This window comes from Calidris pugnax, unplaced genomic scaffold, assembly GCF_001431845.1.
Source record: "Calidris pugnax isolate Ruff unplaced genomic scaffold, ASM143184v1 scaffold358, whole genome shotgun sequence".
Taxonomy (NCBI): Eukaryota; Metazoa; Chordata; class Aves; order Charadriiformes; family Scolopacidae; genus Calidris; species Calidris pugnax.
Window position 1 is genome coordinate 524,761 of NW_015091091.1, and position 10,468 is coordinate 535,228.

The following is a 10,468-nucleotide window of genomic DNA, read 5'->3' on the forward strand; positions in this document are numbered from 1 at the left end:
AGGTCGGACAGGCCGGCTCGGCGGCCAGGGCCGGGGCGAGGACGGACCCGTTACCTCGGCCTGCTTGCGGACCGCATTGTCTGGGCTGAGCAGGTTGCCCAGGAGAAGGTAGAACTGCTGCTGCTCTTGCTCCGCCGCCGTCGCCGCCATTGCTGCGAAAGGGAAAGGGAGGGAGGGAGGCCGGGCGGGGACAGGGAGGCGGGGGAGGCGGAGAGGGGGAACGCCGGCCTCGCCGCCGCCAGCGAAGGGAGAGGGGGCGGAGCCGCCGCCGCGCTCTGCTCCCGGCTCCCCCCTGGGGCCGGCCGCGCCAGCCCTGCTCTCGAACGCTCCTATTGGCTGCGACGTGCGGCGCCTCGCCCCCGATTGGCCTGCCCTTCCCTATGACGTCCGTGCGCGTGGGATGGGGGGGGGGGGGGGGGGGGGGCGCGGACTGTGGTGTAAACCGGGCAAAATCGCTCAAAGTCGGTGAGCTGGAAATCCGCCTGCGCGTTTCTTTGGCGGCGGCATGAAGTGCCTCCAGAGTTTTAAGCAGTAATTTCCACCCGCTGTATCTCGCCGGAGTTAGCGCTGCGAAGGAGAACCTCTAGTTATTTCAGCGCGAAGGTATCTAGTTTCCAGAGGATTAATTTACATGTGCAATTGCTTTAACGTGATTTATAAATTTTTTTTTCCCTTTTTTCAAACCAGATAAGTGGAAGGACAGACTGCAACTAGGGGATTTGCTGTCGGGCCGCGAAGTGTGGCATTAAAATTAGAATAATTACTTGTTTATGACAGCTGTTTTTCTGCCTTTCATTTTCAGATAATGAAAGGACTCTGAAAAATTGGTTTTGGTTTGGTATTTTATTTGCGATCTTAAATTACACACAGATTCATTCAATTTCTAGTTGTTAGATTACAAGGGAAAACATTCATCTGTATCAAGGAAAAGTTTCTTCTTTCAGACAGTTTAAACTGAATGTATACTTAGGGTAATTTTCTAATCTAAGGAACTGAGACTTAATATATATTTTCTTTCTTTCCTTGAAAATCTAAAACAGAAGCAAGTTATGCACCAAACAGAATAATTGCTGGGGACAGATAAATTTTAGTGAAAGAAACTTACCCTAGATCTGAAAGCAATTAGAGAAACTGAACTGGTACAAATAATTTCTGGGTACCCGAGCTTGTGTCAGGGGGGTTAACCAGATGAATATACCTTGATTTGCCAAGACTTCTAACCCCATTTCCACAAAGAGGCCCCCAGTCATCTCATGCTACTTCTCCCTCTGTCAGGAAACAAGAACAGAGACTCAATGCAGTCAGGATTTGTGGGAAATACCCATTCAACAATACCAAAGGCTGACATTCCATCATTACATTATACTCAATCACTACATACGTTTTGAGGTGTTCAAAACTTCCACTGACTTTGTTGTGGGTTTGAACTGTAAGCAGATCTAGATTGGGCCCTTACTGTGTGCTCCAGATACTTCACAAATATTTCCGCAATACTGAATGGTTTATTTTACACTTGCATTTCTTCATTAATCAAAAAAGGCTCTCTGACAGAGAGCATTCCCCCCCCCCCCATATTTGGGGTTTTGAAAAATACAGACCAGATTTTTGTATTATGAAAGTTCTGCAAGAAGCAGAAAGCACTAAAAAATCCTATTTTCCAGACACTGGTACTAGTTAAGGCGTCAATTGCTAGAAGTTCTACTTTATATTCAGGTTCTTTTACGAAAGTGTTTTCCATTCATCCACTTTCTTTCCCTGTATTTAATTTCCAAGCCTGCACTGCCTAATTTCTTCACTTAAATCACACATTGTAGCCCTTTTTCATTTAGCCTTCTGCCAAAATGAAAGTCAGCTCTGTCCTTCATTCCCTTACAGCTCCTTCTGCTCTTAACTTAGTAGAATCAATCTGCAAAATCAGACATGTTTTCATGGCTTAAAAAACCACCCTCTTTTCTTTTACCTGACTCCCTGTTCCTTTTCTCTTTCTGTACCCAACCCAGTAAATTATTTTCCTGATCTTTTCTCTCCCACCAAGGTTTTTAGACTATTTTCGTGGAACTTTAATATCAATCTCAATTCTCCATGCTGTCAGTTTTTCTGAAAACAGAAACACAACCTTATTTGTTTTGCCCAGTCTAGTTAACAACTGTGGGCTACTCACACTGGCTTGGGGAAGGGAATTATTACCCTTATTGATGGGAAAGGACATATTTTTTCACTGGCTGCTTCTTGGCAGCTGCAGAGGTAGAAGTGCAGTGCGTTTCCCAGTCAGGAATTTTTGGCGAGGTCTCCATAGAGCTGTACATTTTAAAAGCCTTATCTGAACAATTCACACAAACTACAGAAAAGTTCTCCAAATCACTCCAACCCCTCTTCAGAGTCAGTGTCTACCAAAGATATGACTTCATATGAAAATGTTACCTCTACCCCTCCTTTGTAATTACATGTGAAACATGTTGAGCTGAAGTTCATGGGACACCTGGCCTGTGTGGGAGAAGGGCATTTCCCTGGCAGCAGCTGACTCTTCCAGTTGGGTTGTGAGAAGTTTGATGCCAATTGGTGTGCTGAGCCCCACGCTGTGTACATATATATTTTCTACTTCACCAACTTCCCAGAGCCATGTAACTGCAGGAGCAGCATCCCATTAGTTACAGTTCTGAGGACCCGAGGTACTGTAGGGGTGCAATGGGAGCTTGTCACGGAATCACAGAATCATGGAATTGTCAGAGTTGGAAGGGACCTCTAGAGATCATCTAGTCCACGTCCAACTCCCCTGCTAAAGCAGGATTGCCCAGAGCATGTTACTCAGGGCTGCATCCAGGTGGGTCTTGAAAATCTCCAGAGAGAAATCTCCACGACCTGCCTGGGCAGCCTGTTCCAGGGCTCTGGCACCCTCACCATAAAGCAGTTTTTCCTTGCATTTGAATGGAGCTTCCCATGTTTCAGCTTGTGCCCGTTGCCCCTCGTCCTATCACTGGAAACCACTGAAAAGAGTCCAGCTCCATCGTCCTTCAACCAACCCTTTAAGTACTTATAAATATGGATAAGGTCTCCCCTCAGTCTTCTCTTCTCCAGGCTAAAGAGCCCCAGCTCTCTCAGCTTTTCCTCATAAGGGAGGTGCTCCAATCCCTTAATCATCTTTGTTGCCCTACGCTGGACTCTCTCCAGTAGTTCCCTGTCTCTCTTGAACTGGGGAGCCCAGAACTGGATGCACTATTCCAGTTGTGGCCTCACCAGTACAGAGTAGAGGGGCAGAATGACCTCCCTTGACCTGCTGGCCACACTCTTACCTCTGCAGCCCAGGATCCCATTGGCCCTCTTGGCAACAAGGGCACATTGCTGGCTCATGGAAAGTTTGCTATCCACCAGGACTCCCAGATCCTTCTCCTCAGTAGTGCTTTCAAGAAGATCCACCCATAACCTATATTGGTGGCTGGGGTTCTTCCTCCCCAGGTGCAGGACCCTACATTTACCCTTGTTGAACCTCATTAGGTTCTTCTCTGCCCATTGAGCACATCCCCACTTCTCTGTCATTGAGCACATCCCCACTCATTATCTTCCCACGTCAGAATAACCTGTGCAATGTTCCCCAGTTTCTGTATTGGTTGTTATTAGAGTTCATTCTTGCCCCTATTTCAAAGGGTCAAAGTGCAGCAGAGTTTTATGTTGAAAAGAAAAAACACACAAGAATGGCAGAGCTGAGGATTTTGACAGCTGCCTGAGAAACACTAGGGGGTTTTGCCCCAAGGAAGGAACGAAAGAGTTTTGATGTCCAAGAGGCACTTGAAGCCTGTTATCTCAGGGGCGATTGTAATTCCTTTTCCCCCCTCTCCTATTTCATCATTAGACGAGAGGCATTTACCTGCATGGATATATCTCACCACAAATAAAATGTTGAGTGCAGGGACATCTTAATATAAGGAAGTGTTGACTTCTTTAATCTTACAACAATAGTGAAAGCTTATCAAACTGTAAATACGATTTTTGTCAGGACAACATTACTGAATGCCTGGCAAAGTAATTACTCCTACACAGAGAAAAATAAGATGTTTCTTTTAATCACTTCAGAGGAACTTACCAAACTCAGCTCCACTCTGAAAATGTGGTTGAAATTGGGCAGGTTTTTAATCAGCATATAGCTGTTCTTGGGCACGCTGCAGCTAAAGGAAAAAAGACTCGTAAAAACCAACATGGACCCAATTCTCCAACTCTGAATGTAAAATGGCAATGGATCTTTTGCCCAATTAACTCCTGCAGTCAGGCTCATAGTTTAAAATTATCAGCATTAGACATTTTACAGACCACTGCAAACATGTAAAATGAGATTAGATTAAGAACAAGTAAACCATGAGTTTCTTCTATGGATGTGATTTTTAATGGTGGGTGAATCCCTGCAAAATTCCTTCCATAACTAAGGACCTTACGAGAAATGCCACATTTTCAGGTTGCAGGATGGCATATATGGATTTGCTTTTCTCAGTCACTTTGTTCAGACGTTTTCCAAATGACCCAGGTGACCGTAGGCTGACGTGGGATGTGCTCAGCAGGGGAACCCAAAGGATTCAGAATTCAGGAAAGCAGTTCGAACTATTCACTAGAAATATCAGGGACTCCCCTCAAGGATTTGCCTCTGCCTGGGAACCCAAAGGGAGTCTCTCTGTGCCAATTCTCTGCAGGTTGGTCTCTACAACTGTGGAGGGTTTTGGAAGGCAAACAAGGCTGCGGAGCAGATGTTTTATGCAGGAGGCTGCCCTGGTCAGCTCCTGCTGTACTGTGCCAGAAAAATCAGCAGAAATTCGTGTTGCGCTGTGAGCAACATTCACATGTCACTGTGTCATCTAGTTCCCAGAAGAGGAGAGTGTTACATGATGGTGAAATAAGCAGAGAATATTGTGGATAGCGGCTGGACCATATGGTGAAGGGAGTGGTTCTGTTAAAAAAACAAAACAACAGAGCACCGAAGATCAATATGGGAAAGTGACGTAGAATTTAACAGTTGTTAAAACCAACAGAAATTTGCAGTGAACCATTATCAAATTACGCTAAATACATGAGCCAGATCCTCCTCTGGTGTAAATTAACATAATCTTACTAATGTTAGTGCATCCACATTGATTTCACCTACCGATGATCTCTTTTGTAAAATTTCACCAAGAAAGGAGTGTATGGTAATTTTTAATTAGCCCATAGAGCTCCACAAGAGGAATATAACTGATCTGTTGTGTGCCATAGGCAGTTAAGTCACTAGAAAAATTATTTGCTATTGAGCTCTATTGGATTTTCCATAAAGGGAAGCTTACTTTCTTCACACATTGGATGTTGATGATCTCACATTAGTCTCTTCTAGTTAGAGTCTCTGAGAGGAAAATTAATCAGAAACTGTAGAGCATCTGAAGAGAGTTTTCAGGGTTTCTTTTCCATCAGTTTTATTATGGGGGAAGACATTATGCTCTTCAGTTACTTCATGGTGGTTTAGTTTGAAGTACTGTGCACTACAATTTTAGTTCACCATTTCAGAAATTCCCTCCCCGCCCCCAGCTTTTCCAGCATTGTGCTTGGATGTCGAGTTCTTTTTGAGCACAGTGAGGAACTGAACAGAATAAAATATGTCTCTCAACTGCTGTTTCTCTTTATATGATTAAGATTTGACACTAAGTACTGAGTTGCTTGGACAGCAAGCAAAGAGGTGTAGAGGGATGCTCTAAAAACATGCAAAATACATATTTGGAAAGTTAGTGAAATTCATATGGTTTTCTTGGGGTAAATCCTCTTTTCTCATCAGGACTTCATAAAATCAGGGGGTTGATCAAAAGCTTAAGGAAAACAGTGAGAAAAGAGATTATTTTGGCTTTGTCTGTGTCCTTGCAGTGGTTATATATGGTCCAAAGTGAACCATTGCAGTGGCTCCCAAAAAAGCAACGAACATTTCAGATCTACACGGGCGATCTAAGGGTAAAATTATCATAATTTAAAAGACAGCACTGAAGGAAGTCAATATTATAATAAAAATGTTTTAAATACAATTACAGCATCAAACTGAGAGCAAATCCAATTTAAAATAATAAGAACTGGTTATTTTAATAAGTCAAAATCATTGCTTTCAGTGTCCCTTCAGCTGAAATGAGCCCTTAGGAACACTCAGTAAGTGGAATTGCCAGGCAATACAATATTACCAAAGAGAAACCTTTAATGGTTTCAGTATCTGAAAGAAAGAGGCTTTATTCCATCCTCCTCCCCAACACACACACTTTAATTCATAACATTAAATCTCATCCAGCTGACTTCTTTTTTTTTTCTTTTTTTTTTTTTTAACCCTCAAGTTGATGGCAGTGGGAAGAAAAAAAGGTCTGCAACTGACAGACAAAAAATGAAAAAGGAAGAACAGAGGGGAAGAGAGCAGGCAGGACAAAATGGAAGAGAAGGGGAGAAGGCTCCAGCTGAGAAAATTTGTGAAGTAGAGTGTGTGTGAGTGTGTGTGGGGGGGAGAGGGAAGGAAACCAGAGAGAACAAGGGAGGGGGGAGGAGAAAGGAAGAAAGGGGACCAAAGAGAGAGAGGAATGCAAATAGTCTCTATGTGAATCAGAAGATTAGTGAGATATAGCAAAGCAATGTAGGTAAAATAGGATTGGTTAAACCTTGACAAATGAGCAGCTGATGGAAAACGATCATTTAGTCAGGTTTTATCCTTTGATCCTGCTAGATTACTTAATTAAAACAACAAGAAATGAGAGGCTGAGTTGCCCTAGGTTTACACTTGCTTTTAAACAATATGAATATTTTTACATCCTTAAAGAGAAATTAATGTCAAACACATTATGGCCTGCTAAGGTACGGAAGAGTGACTGAAAATGTGTTGAAAAACATGACAAAGTATTTGGGAAGAAAAGAGTGTGTCCTGCTTTCGGCAAAGCAGTTTTCATCAGTGTCAGTCACCTCCCCACGCAGCCTGATGAGCTATTTGGACTGAATTCTGTATGGAAAAAGTGACACAGGATAGCCAGGAAATAACAGGGACGCGGGTTGGATGGTGGATCCGTCTCGAAAAGGCACCAGGGCGGCCAGCGGCCATCACCCCTGGGTGGGCTGGCTGGGCTTTGGCTCCTCTTGGCTCACACCTGTGAGCAAGGCGAAAACAGGAGGCGAGTGGAAACACATCTCACTCGTGCTCCCCATGCACCTGCCCTCACCAAGGGCGAGCTAATACCCCCGGCGTCTCGTGGGGAAGAGCAGAAAATGACTCCTCTCCAAGGGAGGACGTGGGATGAGCTGTCAGTTCCTAGCACAGTTTGGCTTCCATGGGGTACGGTGGGAATCGGCAGTGCGGTCTTTTCCAGCGATTTCTGAGTATGCTTTATCTAGCAAAGATGTTTTCAGGAAAAAGAGCTGAAATGGATATTTTCCTTTGTCTGCTTGTCTGTAATCCTGTTCCTAAGAGGAAAACTGTCAGGATGGTGTTTCTAGCACTAGTTCAATTAACTGGTGCAGACAGGGCTCTCTTTTGCCTTTCCCTGTATTGCATTAGGCCAGGAAAAGTAATAATAAGAATGCTGAAGGCGCAAATTCAGTAGTCTAGTTTTTTTCCAGAGACCTATCTGTAGTCTGCCAATGGTACTTGTATTTAAAAGGGTTTTACTCCAAAGGAAGTTGCATTGAAGCTAGCACAGGTAGCTGTGGAGTTAGATGTTTCTTGCTGCATGCAGAGGTGATACCTTCTGGCCTATCTGAGGTTGATGATGACAACAGCATTAGTGCCTTGTACGGCCCCTCCCTCCCTCCCGGCTGGTTGTAGTCTGGAGTTTCCTGGTGGTTATTAGAGCTGAAAAGCATTTGCTAATGAAGCCTGCACTATTACCAGGGAATGAGGGAAGGGGAGCAGAGACTTCCCATGTTTGCTCATTCCTGGCAATCATTAGCCAGCCTGTGCTCCTGGGCGTGACTGTCCCAGGTAAATCACAGCCCAGACATTCCAGCCCTGCCTAGGTGAGTTTCAGTCATTCTGGTCTCTGTGCCTGATACTAGTGCAGCAAAATTGAGAGGAAGTGAGTGAAAGCCATTTAGAAGATTTGTCACTGGTCCAACAGAAGGAGACCACGCAGAAACTGCCTCTGTTTGACTCACCGTGAAAGAAGGGTTCCCACTGCTTGGAGACACATATTTGATTTCTGAGTCAAGCCATCGTCCTTTCCTTAGACCATCATACCATTGTGTATTAGTGTGTATTTACCATTGGATGCATGAAAGTTTAGTAGATAACGAAGGATAACGCATAGGCACAGAAGTGGCAAGACTATGTATAAAGAAGAAGAAATGTGGAGGAAAACATCAACTTGCATGAAATAAACCACAGGCATCCTCATTTATATGCTCTCAGTGATGAAACTCCCACTAGCTGAAAAAAAATTTGTGTATTATTGCCAAGGGTATCATTTATAGCAATGTTCTTGGTGACTAACTCTTTATTTGGGCTGTCCTGAAGACAACATTATTCCTCTCTTTTGGCGGGGACTTCCTGTGGATGTTGCTTGAATTGTACATTCAGCCCTGTGTGGAATATGCATTAGTGTTCCCAGAAAATCAGCAGAAAACATATGTGCATTTTACTGTCTACTTACATCCTATGTCAAAGACACAAATAAAACTTGATTTAAGAGTATTAAGTTTTTCCTTGGGCCTGTATTCTATTGAAATCCTTAACTTGGGCATTCAGTTGAATAAAAACCAAAGTAGATTTATAAATGGGCTGCGTTTGACGTGGGTTAAAATGCTTGGGGTAAAGAAGTAGCTTTAGAGCAGGGAGTTTTGTCACTGACTTTCATGGGACCAGAACATCACCTCAGATGCAAAACCTGGAACATTAACTAGTTTATAACCATGCCTCCTAACTTGGTGAAAACAGAAAATTTAGAAGACCTAACTGCAAAATAAAATAAACAAAATAACAAAATACAATAAATCAGGCATTAAACTGGAAAGTCTGGTTCAATTCTTGGTCTCAGTGTAGTCAATGGCAAAACTGTAGCTGACCTCAGCATGGTAAGACAATGTTTTCAAGTCCAAATCCAGATTTTAGCATGGTCTTTGTGTATGTCAGATAAGGCATATAGAAGTCACTTTTTCCCACGTTCTACTTCATGTTAATGAAATTAATACCCCATTCCTGCCTCTTGGGAGTTGGTTTCACAGTGACTTCACCTGTACTATTTGCTCTCAAAGCAGTGTCTGACACCAACAGATAGGTGGTTTTTTTGGCTTTGGTTGGTTGGTTGTTTTGTTTTTTTAATGGCCTTTTTATTATTCTTTTTTGTTTTGGCCTCTCCAGAATTTTAAAATAGACAAGCCTACTGCAAAAACTACTACTAACTGCTCCTTGGTTATCCTTAAATTTTTCCAGCAGAGTTATAAAGCCTTGTAAGTAGGAGGCTTATAATGAAAACTCTACAGTGACCTTAGTGATGGTGGCAGATTATAATACTGAGGTTGCTAAAATGTCTAGTTAATGAATGTCAGTAGGATTAGAAAATGATTGAGGCATTTTTTAAGGTCTCCATGCTGTGTTAGATTTATATCACTAATAACAATGAAAGGTGCACAGGAATCTATGGACACTGCCTCTTTCCTCCAGAAATCAGCACCGTTTCTTATTAATTAAATTGAATACAGAACAATATAAATCTCCCAGTGCTTATTCCACTCATTTCATACATACTAATGAGGATGAGCTTCTGAAGCTGGTGGTTGGGATCATTTATTCAGTGGTGGGAAAAATAACATCAGGATTCAGACCCCCTGCTGACTTTGCACACTGTTGTGCTAGATTTATATTGGCCTACTAATAAGTAACTGAATACATTAAACGAGGCGCTCGTCACTGCAAGGGTTACAAGGGACTCCTTGTTTTTCTTCCTTGTGTATTCTTTGGTGAGGAGATTAGGGGAGATGGGCCCATTATGTAAGTCTCTCCTCTTCGTATTTCATCCACCAGTTCAAAGCCCTCTTTTCCAAACAGAAACTATGCCAAAGCTCTCATCAATCATTAAAAGTCCCAGCAGCAACAAACTCGCTGATTTTGATGTGAAGTGCAACAGTCCTGCCTTTTTTTCACATAAGAAAGTGAATCACACTATGCTTAGCAGTTCAAACTCTACATTGCACAGTATGCATGATTAGTGATGAGAGAAAATACAGGGCATTCAGCAGCCAAAGAAATGTCCCTTTAGAGCTCCTCTTTGGGAGGAAATACAATGGAACAAACAAGCTGGATATTCCAGTGCTGCATATGTTGCTGGAAAAAAACTGGGGGAGTCCTGTAGATCCACATTTAATTTTGAACTGATGGACTCAGCCTCTCAGCCTTCTAGATTTAGGATGAGAAAACAGCGTGCACTGTGCTGCCAGACCAACGGCTGGTGTTACAAACCTGAAACACAATGCTGTCACCACACTCTGTAGGGAATGCCCTGTGCCCATG